Source organism: Caretta caretta, chromosome 3 (genome assembly GCF_965140235.1).
Source record: "Caretta caretta isolate rCarCar2 chromosome 3, rCarCar1.hap1, whole genome shotgun sequence".
NCBI classification, from domain to species: Eukaryota; Metazoa; Chordata; order Testudines; family Cheloniidae; genus Caretta; species Caretta caretta.
Window position 1 is genome coordinate 187657556 of NC_134208.1, and position 14039 is coordinate 187671594.

Consider the following 14039-nt stretch of genomic DNA (forward strand, 5'->3'; position numbering starts at 1 on the left):
TCCTATTGTAAAATTGTAACAGGGAGCCATCTACTGGTGAACCAGAGATTGACATATAGGCTGTTTTTGTAATGTTCTGGCTTCGGTGATGCTTAGATACTCTTGGAGCAGTTGATAAAGTATATGTGGGAAACAGGTGGATTACTTAGAACAAGAAAAATGTACAGTAATCACAATAGTGTATGCAGTAACATTACCATTTCATTTAAAAAAATTATCTACGAGGAGTTACAAGTTGAGGAATTATCTTAATACTGAAACTTGATTTCACTGTAAATTTGGAAATGAAATATTTTTGTCACAGACTTTGATTTGATCAGAATGTGTGGACGCCACTCAGTGCAGTGGAAAAGACTGACTTGTATCCATCAAACTAATTGAATGTCTCCAACTTGGCTTCTCTGAAAACAATGGCTTGGTTTGACAATAGGCCATCATTTTGTTATGATCATGTGCCATATCACACAGACCAAGACAGTAACTGCTATAATCCATTTTACAGCTTGTGAAGGAGTCTTAACCCTGTGGAGATAAGGATTAAAGGAGTTTATGGTAACAAGCAGTGAGAAAGTTTATCATGCTGTGATTGTGGGCTCTCTTATACCATACACATGACTGGTCCTGTCTGGTTCATGGTGTTTGATGTTTGACTCTGATTTGACTGACACCTGATCTTATCGTGATGGACACTTAGGCCAAAATGTTCACACTTATTTACATAAGACTTCTAAATAGGGATTTAGCAGCTTAACTTTAAGGGTCAAGACTCATTCACAGGCTGTAAAATGATTACAGCAGTTATTGTCTTGGTCTGTGTGATATGGCACATGATGATAACAAAATGACGGCCTATTGTCAAACCTAAGTTTGAAAATTTTGCATTTACGAGGTTAGTATTATTCTGTCTCCAATGGAGCTAATCTCTATGAAACTCAGGCATGGTGAACAGACCTCTTACACTGTTGTTGCCAGTGCTTAGACTGGAATGAGTTTAATAAAGAGATTATTAATTCTTGAGACAAACTGCTTTTCAGTTATCACAACTGTCAATAAATAAATTCTTACCCCAAAATATTCAAAGCTGTGATCATGGCTGTTAGTCACTCCTATTAGTTTGACTATTAAAGTTAATAGATGCCATGTGATTTAAACTTTGTCCAGTAGGTAACATACATTTCCTAACCTGGGAAGAAAGTCTTTAATCAAGACAGAACATAGAGAGTTTTCCTAGGAGGTGCTTAATTAGCTAAAGAAATGCTGGGGAAGGAGATAGCTGTGCTGGTTTTGGCCACCATTAAATAATGGGATTTTTTTTCATAAACCACTGTTTATCAACTCTAATCTGAGACATTTCTGAAACCTGAAAGGCATGAGAAAGTTTCATAAATGTAAGCAGGGTCTGAATGAACTCTCCCTGTCAGCTAGCTGGGAAGGGGAGAGACTTCAGGAGCAAACTGTATTTACATGAACACACGTACTCTGCGTAGGTATCTAGCAGACAGGAGCTGTGTAACTCCAAGTGATCAGCTTTGGCTGGTGTTGGGTTACAAGTTACTTTATTCCTGAATGCAGGGGTAGTGAAATGCTGTTCTCAATGTTGTTGTCTTTATTGCACAAGTAAAGGGGAGAAGAACTGTGCTTAACCTGTCCCAAACGAGGAGGTCACCCTCAGCTGAAACAACCTTGTTAAGCCTTGTTAACCTTAACCTTGTTAAGCTCGAATGCCAGACCCCTGTGAAAGCAAGGCCGGTGGGAGACAGGTGTCCTTGCTAGGAGGTGTGGATGCTGGTCCCTGGTCTGGTTTAACCTGTTCCTCCCCACTGCTCAAAGATAGAGCTAAATAGGCTCCATGGGGATCTTTTGTTATTTTAAGTGCTCAATAAGAGCTGAAATCACTTGTGGTGGGAAATGTTTCTGCCCAGCCTCAGAGCTGAAAATCACCAAGAGCTGACAATCACTAAGAGACAAACCTTCAGAGGTCACCGCAGAGAGGCAGGTGGCAGCAGAAGGTGACTGATGGGCAGCTGGCGGAGTGAGCAAGATGGCTTCTTCCCCTCTTCCCCCCCCCGCACCCGACATGATGGGAGGAGAATTCACGCAGATGCACCTCTGAACTCTGGGTCTTCGCTGACCAGGGACAACAACTGTGAGTGGGGTGATAAGAGGGGGCACACTACAGGAACTTCGGTGTTGGATTCAAGAATGTGAAGTAAAAGACACTGCCCAGCATATTCTGGGGTGGGTGTTTTGCTCATGTTTTTATGTTTATGAATCCTGCTTGTACTGTTTTCCCAGATTTATACTCTGTTACTTTTGTTAAAGAAAACCTCTTTCTATCTCAGACTCTGTGCTTGAAAAAGGGGAAGTCTTGCCTCTTAGAGGTGCCCAGAGGGTAGCATTTAATTTTCCCAGGTTAGTGGGGTGGGGGGGGCTCAAGCCAGTTCTGTGTTATATTGTTGAAAAGGAAGTCCTAGATATTGAACCCGACCCTTCTTGCTGCCCACTCCAACTGGCAAAAGGGTTACATAGACACATCTTTAACAAAGCATGAATCATTCTCTAAACAAGTTAAGCAGTTTGAGGCTGTTGTTTCACATGCCAATATTTTAATATTTCAGGATTGCCGCTTTCTCTAAAGTTAGTCTGGTGCATCTGTGGTACCTGGCATGGACAGATGGGGCCACTTTGTAATGGCATATTTCATCTCTTTCGGAGCGATCTCAAAGGATTGTGTTACCTACTTGCTCATGTTATCCGAGGACTCTCACACAAGGGATCCCAGTTGTTACCCAATGCTTTGTGCCCCCTTCCATGCTCAATGAATATATGTAGTCCTGGGCTACAGTACTATGTGTATGCAGATGACACTCAGCTCCATGGAATCTGGGGGCTGTAGTCTATTCACTTTCCATGTGCTTGTCAAAGTGCCAGGATAAGGCCCTGGGTGGAGACAAGCTTGTTTAGATTCAGTCTGGAGGCTAAGCATATGGGAAGGGGAAGCATCCTGAGTGACTGGTGGGGATTGCATTGGCTTCCTTTATTGAGGCCTTTGTCAGTGTTCTACAACCTTTTAGTCTTGGTTCCAGTACTGAGCTTGGATTCTCCGGTGACTGGCCAGGGGTTGCAACCTTTTTTCTCTAATGCAGTCTTCACTTCAGTTATCTGTGCTTTTGTTACTCCTGGACTGGAGTACTACAAAGAGCTCTACACAGGGCTCTTTACCCCTTGAAGATCACTCAAAAGTTGTATGTAGTGCAGAATGTGGCTGCCCACTCTATATGCAGCATAGGCTGACTTAGCACTTTACACCAGTATCCCATGTTCAGCATTGGCTCTTATTTTGTCTCCAAGTGCATTTCAAAGTATTGGTTGTTGACTAATAGAGAGTCCTGAATTGCCCTCCCAGCTGCCTCCAAGCTTTTTCCTCACTATGTTCCCCTCAGCAGTTTTGATTGCATGAGGTGCTCATACTTTTTTGTCCCTAACATTAAACTTCTGGTTGCTGGTGGAAGGGCATTCTCAGTTGGGATCCCTGGCTACTCACTCCTGTGGGTAGTCTGGCCTTTATTGTTACACAACAGACCTTTGCAAGATAAGTTATTTAGTCTATCTTGCAAATATACCATTCATAGTGGTATTCAGATTTCCAGCTAATGAAGAGTTCCCAAGAAACAAATGAACAAAGGATGCAGTAAGGCAAATCCTTGAGGTTGACTTTGGAGAAAAGAGTTGGATGGAAAAAGAGGTGCATGCCAGTTATTTTTGTTCAACAACGAGCATTTGTGGGGATAAAAAAAGTATTTTTTGTTTTAAACACCTGACTTACTATTGTTATGCATGTAACATCTGACATGCTACTGTTATGAAGTGCAATATCATGAAAGGCAATGTGACTGACAACAGCCACAGACAGGTCTTACTCTCCTACGGACAGCATGAAAATCACTTTAATATTCAAGTTACATGTAAAGCACTCCTGTCCCACTTCTGTTGTAGCTGACCGAAATTGGGGCAGTTCAACTTGCTGTGCAATGCACTGCACTTATGATGACTAGTTACAGCAGACAATAATGGGTTTATCACAGTGAGCATATTGAATACACTGTGTTTTTTCCTCCAGTACAGTGGACTGAAACAGTCTTTATTATGAAAACTTTGTGCTTTCATGAGCATTAATGTTCCTAAGGATGTGTGGGTGGAAGACCAGGTGGGCAGAACTGATGAATGTAGAAATGAGATTGAGGATCTACAGAACTGTAATTAGTTCATTTCTATAAAAGAGAAACATTTTGCATTTCCTGCTTTCTTCAAGTTTTTTCCCTTTTTATTTTTATAAGTAAATGTAGCTCTTATGAAAGATGTTGGGAGAGAAGACACGTTAGGAAAATCTTCTTTTTGTCCACAGAAAAGGTACAATACAGCCGGCAGCAGTGCAAGCTTGTTCACACTCCCATACGAGTACCTCAGTCCTAACTAGGAGTTCATACCACAGCCAGGCTCATTCATTCCCTGGGCTCTCAGCTGAGCCAACCGATAAGGGTACCAAATCTAGAAGTTTTCTAGATTGTGTCCTTCAGAAAATGGACAGTTTCCCATTAGTGTAGTCCACATGGGTCACTGAACAACCACCAGATGCTGATGACACCTGTCACTAAACACACGAGAGGTTCAAATTGATTACCTCACGTAAGGCTGTGTATCCCAATACCAGGACCTGAACCATCGAGGTCCATATTTTCAATGAACCACTCAGTAATACCTATGTTCTTATTGTCAAGTGCCTCAACTTTTAGAGTTCCAGTTCTCTATTACCACTACTATCCTTTCCTTTAAAAATATAGAAGAAAAATACACTTCCATGGCTGAATTTGAAGTAATCGCAATGGATTCCCTTTCACTCCAAACTCCATGTTTCACTAACTTTTGTTGGAGAGTTTTCTTCCCAGTGGGTAAGAGGGCATGAAAGAGATGATTCCAAGTGTGATCGCAACCTAAAGTGAATTGTACCACTAATGAGAAGCTACACATTCCATGTCAAGACACTGATAATCCAGAAGGCTATGTGAATTATGAATTAGGCCTGGTCTACCCTAGACAATTACATTTGGTTTACTACATCGGTCAGAAGTGTGAAAAATCCACACCCCTGAGCGGCGATGTTAAGCCAACCTAAGTCCCCATGTAGACAGTGCTAGGTCGACAAGAGAATTCTTCTTTCAGGGAGGTAGATTACTTACGCGAATGGGAGAATCCCTCCTGTAGGTATAGGTAGTGTCTACAATGAAACGCTACAGTGGTGCAGCTGTAGCATTTTAAGTGTAGACATGCCCTAAGCAGTACATCATTAGGCCTAATTTCTACCCTGTATTAAATGAGTAAAGTAATCTTACTGAAGTGATCAAGTTCACTCTGATCAAGACATTCCTTTGTGTGCTGGAGATATTGGCCAACTAGCAAGTTTAAAAATCTGCAGTGTAATGGAAAGCTAAGCTGTATTATATTGTTTAGCCACTGGGTGGCGATGTATATAAAATACTTTATTTAAGATAACAGCCATGCCTGGCAGAGCATTAAAGCATCTTATGTTGAACTCATCTGGTGTGTATAAACAGGCTCTGTAGCCAGTCCATGTCTGGTACAGAAGTACATGACAGGCAACTAACCACAGATGGCTGTTAGGAGTTAGTGGGCATCTCACTAACTTGATAGGAATTTTTCTCTGATGATTAAATTATTAGCAAGAGCTTTATTCAACAGAACCTGAGTAATTTATGTTGCTTTTGATTAGGGAAATCCCTTTTCTTTATCACCTAAAACTATATAGTGGAGGCATTAGATCTATATTTATTTATGTAATGTGGAAAACGTGATACGTGTGCTATCGATTTTATTGATTGGAAACGTAAAATGCACGCACACACACACAAAACCAATTTAGAATGGAGGGCAACTGCACATAGTTTCTACAGCTGGACAAACAGCAAAGATACAAGAAGAAAAAGCTATTTAAATAGTGTAGCTAAACCAAGCCAGAGAAACTTTCTTCTTCAGCATTTATAAATCCAAATCTACTGCCCAAAGATGATAGAATCATAGAAGACACTTCAGGAGGTCATCTAGTCCAAGCCCCTGCTCAAAGTAGGACTGACACCAACTAAATCATCCCAGACAGAGCTATGTCAAACCTTAAAAACCTCTAACGATGGAGATTCCACCACCTCCCTAGGTAACCCATTCCAGTGCTTCACCACCCTCCGAGTGAAATAGTGTTTCCTAATATCCAAACTAGACCTCTCCCACTACAACTTGAGACCATTGCTCCTTGTTCCGTCATCTGCCACCACTGAGAACAGCCAAGCTCCATCCTCTTTGGGAACCCACCTTCAGGTAATTGAAGGCTGCTATCAAATCCCCCCTCACTCTTCTCTTCTGCAGACTAAAAAAGCCCAGTTCCCTCACCCTCTACTCATGTGCCCCGACCCCCTGACCATTTCTGTTGCCATCTTCTGGACTCTTTCCAATTTTTCCACATCCTTTCTGTAGTGGGGGGCACAAAACTGGATGCAATACTCCAGATGTGGCCTCACCAGTGCCCAATAGAGGGGAATAATCACTTCCCCCGATCTGCTGGCAGCGCTCCTACTTAATGCAACCCAGTGTGACGTTAGCCTTCTTGGCAACAGGGCACACTGCTGACTCATATCCAGCTTCTCGTTCACTGTAATCCCCAGGTCCTTTTCTGCAGAACTGCTGCTTAGCCAGTCAGTCCCCAGCCTGTAGCGGTGCATGGAATTCTTCCATCCTAAGTGCAGAACGTTGTACTTGTCCTTGTTGAACCTAATCAGATTTCTTTTGGCCCAATCCTCCAATTTGTATAGATCACTCTGGACCCTATCCCTACCCTCCAGTGTATCTACCTTTCCCCTCAGTTTAGTATCATCTGCAAACTTGCTGAGGGTGCAATCCATCCCTTCATCAGATCATTAATAAAGGTGCTGAACAAAACTGGCCCCAGGGCCGACTCCTGGGGCACTCCTCTTGATACCGGCTGCCAACTAGACATTGAGCCATTGATCACTAGCCATTGAGCCCGACAATCTAGCCAGCTTTCTGTCCACTTTATAGTCCATTCATCCAATCCATACTTTTTTAACTTGCTGACAAGAATACTGTGGGAGACTGTATCAAAAGCTTTGCTAAAGTCAAGATATATCACGTCCACTGCTTTCCCCATATCCATAGAGCCAGTTATCTCACCACAGAAGGCAATCAGGTTAGTCAGGCATCACTTGCCCTTGGTGAATCCATGTTGACTGTTCCTTATCACCTTCCTGTCCTCCAAGTGCTTCAAAATGGATTCCTTGAGGACCTGCTCCATGATTTTTCCAGGGACTGAGGTGAGGCTGACCAATCTATCGTTCACTGGGTTCTCCTTCTTCCCATTTTTAAAGATGGGCACTATATTTGCCTTTTTCCCATTCTGGGACCTCCCCCGATTGCCAGGAGTTTTCAAAGATAATGGCCGGTGGTTCTGCAATCACATCAGCCAATTCCCTCAGCACCCTCGGATGCATTAGATCTGGACCCATGGACTAGTGCATGTCCAGCTTTTCTAAATAGTCCTTAACCTGTTCTTTCACCACTGAGGGCTGCTTACCTCCTCCCCATATTGTATTGCCCAGGACAACACTGTGGGAGCTGATCTTGTCTGTGAAGACCGAGGCAAAAAAAAGCATTGAATACTTCAGCTTTTTCTACATCTTCTGTCACTAGGTTGCCTCTCCCATTCATTAAGGCTCCCACACTTTCCCTGACCTTTTTCTTGCTGCTAACATACCTGTAGAAAACCTTCTTATTACCCTTCACATCCCTTGCTATCTGCAACTAGCAAGCAAAAACAGAAGCAACTTTGTCTGTACAAAGTGCAAGCTGGTCTCCATATTGGAAGAGAAGATTGAAGGTCTGGAGCAACAGATAACGACCCTGCGTTGCATACGAGAATCTGAGGATTTTCTGGACAAAAGTCAGGATATGCTTCTACGGGCACAAAGCTCTAAAGATTTAGAGCAGGTTGCACAGCAGAGCCAAGAGGCCAGTGAAGAAGCTTGGCAACATGTGACCTCCAGAAAGAAGGGGGAATGTCCAGGTTCCAGCAACGCAGACACAGGTAACTAACCGCTTTCATGTTCTCTCCACAGGTACCATTGCGGAGAGTGGACCAGATGATACGTCTGGGGGGAGAAAGCAGAAGGAGACTCCGCTGGTTGGAAGGCATGAGATGCACTGTCCTGAGATTGGGGGTTCCATGACCACCACTCCCAAGAGAAGGAGGTGGGTGGTGGTGGTCGGGGACTCTCTCCTCCGGGGGACTGAGTCATCTATCTGCTGCCCTGACTGGGAAAACCAAGAAGTCTGCTGCTTGCCAGGGGCTAAGATTCGCAATGTGATGGAGAGACTGCTGAGACTCATCAAGCCCTCGGATCGCTACCCCTTCCTGCTTCTCCACATGGGCACCAATGATACTGCCAAGAATGACCTTGAGCGGATCACATGGCCCTGGGAAGAAGGATAAAGGAGTTTGAGGCACAAGTGGTGTTCTCGTCCATCCTCCCCGTGGAAGGAAAAGGCCTGGGTAGGGACCGTCGAATCGTGGAAGTCAACGAATGGCTACGCAGGTGGTGTCAGAGAGAAGGCTTTGGATTCTTTGACCATGGGATGGTGTTCCATGAAGGAGGAGTGCTGGGCAGAGATGGGCTCCACCTTACCAAGAGAGGGAAGAGCATCTTTGCGAGCAGGCTGGCTAACCTAGTGAGGAGGGCTTTAAACTAGGTTCACCGGGGGAAGGAGCCCAAATCCCTGAGGTAAGTGGGAAAGCGGGATACCGGGAGGAAGCACAGGCAGGAATGTCTGTGAGGGGAGGGCTCCTGCCTCATACTGAGAATGAGGGGCGATCAGCAGGTTATCTCAAGTGCTTAGATACGAATGCACAAAGCCTTGGAAACAAGCAGGGAGAACTGGAGGTCCTGGTGATGTCAAGGAATTATGACGTGATTGGAATAACAGAGACTTGGTGGGATAACTCACATGACTGGAGTACTGTCATAGATGGTTATAAACTGTTCAGGAAGGACAGGCAGGGCAGAAAAGGTGGGGGAGTAGCACTGTATGTAAGGGAACAGTATGACTGCTCAGAGCTCCGGTACGAAACTGCAGAAAAACCTGAGTGTCTCTGGATTAAGTTAAGAAGTGTGAGCAACAAGAGTGATGTAGTGGTGTGCGTCTGCTATAGACCACCGGACCAGGAGGATGAGGTGGATGAGGCTTTCTTCCGGCAACTCGCAGAAGCTACTAGATCGCATGCCCTGGTTCTCACGGGTGACTTTAATTGTCCTGATATCTGCTGGGAGAGCAATACAGCGGTGCATAGACAATCCAGGAAGTTTTTGGAAAGCGTAGGGGACAATCTCCTGGTGCAAGTGCTAGAGGAGCCAACTAGGGGGGAGCTTTTCTTGACCTGCTGCGCACAAAGCGGGAAGAATTAGTGGGGGAAGCAAAAGTGGATGGGAATCTGGGAGGCAGTGACCATGAGTTGGTTGAGTTCAGGATCCTGACACAGGGAAGAAAGGTAAGCAGCAGGATACGGACCCTGGACTTCAGGAAAGCAGACTTCGACTCCCTCAGAGAACGGATGGGTAGGATCCCCTGGGAGACTAACATGAAGGGGAAAGGAGTCCAGGAGAGCTGGCTGTATTTCAAGGAATCCCTGTTGAGGTTACAGGGACAAACCATCCCGATGAGTCGAAAGAATAGTAAATATGGCAGGCGACCAGCTTGGCTTAACGGTGAAATCCTAGCAGATCTTAAACATAAAAAAGAAGCTTACAAGAAGTGGAAGGTTGGACATATGACCAGGGAAGAGTATAAAAATATTGCTCGGGCATGTAGGAATGAAATCAGGAGGGCCAAATCGCACCTGGAGCTGCAGCTAGCAAGAGGTGTTAAGAGTAACAAGAAGGGTTTCTTCAGGTATGTTGGCAACAAGAAGAAAGCCAAGGAAAGTGTGGGCCCCTTACTGAATGAGGGAGGCAACCTAGTGACAGAGGATGTGGAAAAAGCTAATGTACTCAATGCTTTTTTTGTCTCTGTCTTCGCTAACAAGGTCAGCTCCCAGACTGCTGCGCTGGGCATCACAACATGGGGAGTAGATGGCCAGCCCTCTGTGGAGAAAGAGGTGGTTAGGGACTATTTAGAAAAGCTGGACGTGCACAAGTCCATGGGGCCGGACAAGTTGCATCTGAGAGTGCTAAAGGAATTGGCGGCTGTGATTGCAGAGCCATTGGCCACTATCTTTGAAAACTCGTGGCGAACGGGGGAAGTCCCAGATGAGTGGAAAAAGGCTAATGTAGTGCCAATCTTTTAAAAAGGGAAGAAGGAGGATCCTGGGAACTACAGGCCAGTCAGCCTCACCTCAGTCCCCGGAAAAATCATGGAGCAGGTCCTCAAAGAATCAATCCTGAAGCACTTACATGAGAGGAAAGTGATCAGGAACAGCCAGCATGGATTCACCAAGGGAAGGTCATGCCTGACTAATCTAATCGCCTTCTATGGTGAGATTACTGGTTCTGTGGATGAAGGGAAAGCAGTGGATGTATTGTTTCTTGACTTTAGCAAAGCTTTTGACACGGTCTCCCACAGTATTCTTGTCAGCAAGTTAAAGAAGTATGGGCTGGATGAATGCACTATAAGTTGGGTAAAAAGTTGGCTAGATTGTCGGGCTCAACGGGTAGTGATCAATGGCTCCATGTCTAGTTGGCAGCCGGTGTCAAGTGGAGTGCCCCAGGTGTAGGTCCTGGGGCGGTTTTATTCAATATCTTCATAAATGATCTGGAGGATGGTGTGGATTGCACTCTCAGCAAATTTGCGGATGATACTAAACTAGGAGGAGTGGTAGATACGCTGGAGGGCAGGGATAGGATACAGAGGGACCTAGACAAATTGGAGGATTGGGCCAAAAGAAATCTGATGAGGTTCAATAAGGATAAGTGCAGGGTCCTGCACTTAGGACGGAAGAACCCAATGCGCCGCTACGGACTAGGGACCGAATGGCTAGGCAGCAGTTCTGCGGAAAAGGACCTAGGGGTGACAGTGAATGAAAAGCTGGATATGAGTCAGCAGTGTGCCCTTGTTGCCAAGAAGGCCAATGGCATTTTGGGATGTATAAGTAGGGGCATAGTGAGCAGATCGAGGGACGTGATCGTTCCCCTGTATTCGACATTGGTGAGGCCTCATCTGGAGTACTGTGTCCAGTTTTGGGCCCCACACTACAAGAAGGATGTGGAGAAATTGGAGAGAGTCCAGCGAAGGGCTTAGGGGTCTGGAACACATGACTTATGAGGAGAGGCTGAGGGAACTGGGATTGTTCAGTCTGCAGAAGAGAAGAATGAGGGGGGATTTGATAGCTGCTTTCAGCTACCTGAGAGGTAGTTCCAGAGAGGATGGTTCTAGACTATTCTCAGTGGTAGAAGAGGACAGGACAAGGAGTAATGGTCTCAAGTTGCAGTGGGGGAGGTTTAGGTTGGATATTAGGAAAAGCTTTTTCACTAGGAGGGTGGTGAAACACTGGAATGCGTTACCTAGGGAGGTGGTAGAATCTCCTTCCTTAGAAGTTTTTAAGGTCAGGCTTGACAAAGGCCTGGCTGGGATGATTTATTTGGGGATTGGTCCTGCTTTGAGCAGGGGGTTGGACTAGATGACCTCCTGAGGTCCCTTCTAACCCTGATATTCTATGATTCCATGATTCTATGAACTCCAGCTGTGTTTGGCCTTCCTGATTACACCCCTGCATGCTTGATGAATATTTTTATACTTCTCCCTAGTCATCTGACCAAGTTTCCAATTCTTGTAAGCTTCCTTTTTGTGTTTAAGCTCACCAAAGATTTCACTGTTAAGCCAAGCTGGTCACCTGCCATATTTGCTATTCTTTCTGCACATCGGGATGGTTTGTGCCTGCGCCCACAATAAGGCTTTTTTAAAATACAGCCACCTTTCCTGGACTCCTTTCCCCCTCATATTAGCGTCCCAGGGGATCCTGCCCATCAGTTCCCTAAGGGAGTCAAAGTCTGCTTTTCTGAAGTCAAGGGTCCGTATTTTGCTACTCTCTTTTCTTCCTTTTGTGAGGATCCTGAAGTCAACCATCTCATGGTCACTGCTGCCCGGGTTGCCGCCCACTTCTACTTCCCCTACCAATTCTTCCTTATTTGTAAGCAGCAGGTCAAGAGGACCTGTTACCTTTGGGGGATAGGAGAATAATTCCAAGATACCATGCTAGGCAATTGGTACCTGGCCATAAAGAAAGTGGGAGTGGGGGAAGGGTTGGGGCATAGAGAATGGTCCATAAATATACAGGGGAAAATGCTGCATTATGAATTAACTTTTTTAAACAGATATGCAAAGCCGCAGGAGGGCAACACTATATTCTCAGCAGATGGTGAGGGCAGTATTAGGAACGTGTCAGCAGGAAAAATCTTTTCAAAGAGGCTAATATGCCACAAATTTTCTTTATGAACAAAGATTCTTTGCTTGATCATTTATGGAAGGTTTCTTTTTATTTTAGGCAGCATATGTCAATGACTAGTGATGTGTTTGAATGACTATTATTGCATCCGATGAAGTGAGCTGTAGCTCACGAAAGCTTATGCTCAAATAAATTGGTTAGTCTCTAAGGTGCCACAAGTACTCCTTTTCTTTTTGCAAATACAGACTAACACGGCTGTTACTCTGAAACCTATTACTGTGTGCTGTACCTTCAGGGCTATTTACTATGATACTCTTCTGCTGTGTTCAAGCAAATGAATGAAAAGAGTTAGGAACAAGCAATGGATGTAACTTATCTTGACACTCAATCTAGTCTTCTTGCAAAGTAGCAATCTGCACAACCAGGAACATTTCCAGATCTCAAAAAGATCACTCAGATAGGCGCAATCAATGGCAAACATGAAAAGGAAATAATATTTAAAACAGAAGGTGAAGATTTCCAGGGACTTTGCCATATATGTTTTTTCCATTATTGCTGTACTGTATCTTGAAGTCTTAATTCTGGATTAAGAGTGAAAAGAATTCTCCTTCACATCTTAAAAGAGCCTAACTTGCTCCTCTGTAATTTATTGCTGCAAAGAAACTCTGCCTTGTGGAGTTAGCAACTGATTGCCTTCTTTGGAAGGGACGGATTTGCTCACATGCAGTAGTGATAGGGATTTAGCCCATGGATCTCCCCAAATCTTTTGGAGGCCTTGCACCTCCACACTGCTATGCCGTGCAGCATGGCTCCTGCAGCGTCTTCATTCGTGTATACTGCATGGTGTCTCTTATGCAAAGTCCTATATACTTTAATAGGGATGAAACTAACAGGGTTCTGTGAAATGTACTTTAAAAAACAATCAAATTTAAAAAAGGACAAAATAGCAGGGGCATAACTTCCTATTTAATCTAAGAGTTTTGGAACCATTCTATATCATCACTTCATATTAAGTTGTATAGAACTTTTCCACAAAGGGCTGGTGAGGGGTTGATGGTGTAGAAGGCAGCCATTGTCCATTCACAGAGTCTAATCATTCCAGAGCACCAGGAAGTGTTTCTGTGTGGTTGGGAGAAGGGGAACATACTGGGGTGCTTGCATCTGGATTCTCTGCCTTTTGCTCCAAGAGCAGAAGTAGACAGAAGATTTGGGGCCTTGGTCTGTTGCATGTTCTGTGAGGCACTGTATTCCACAGTGAATGCTCAGTGCACTCTGTAAAAATGTGTCCTAGATCTCAGTGGTTGTGAAATTCAGGCTCAGTTTAAGTACGGCACACCAGTAAAAGAAATAAGGAGCATTTTTACAAGAGTAATGGTCAGAGAGGGAGTATAATTGAGTTGCTAATTCTATAATAGGCTATGCTCCTGCATTGATTTCTAAATTCATTTTATTCATTAATTAGTTAATGCCTGTAAAGTGCTTTGAAGATAGAAAGTGCTATATAAATACTAAGTACTATTATTAC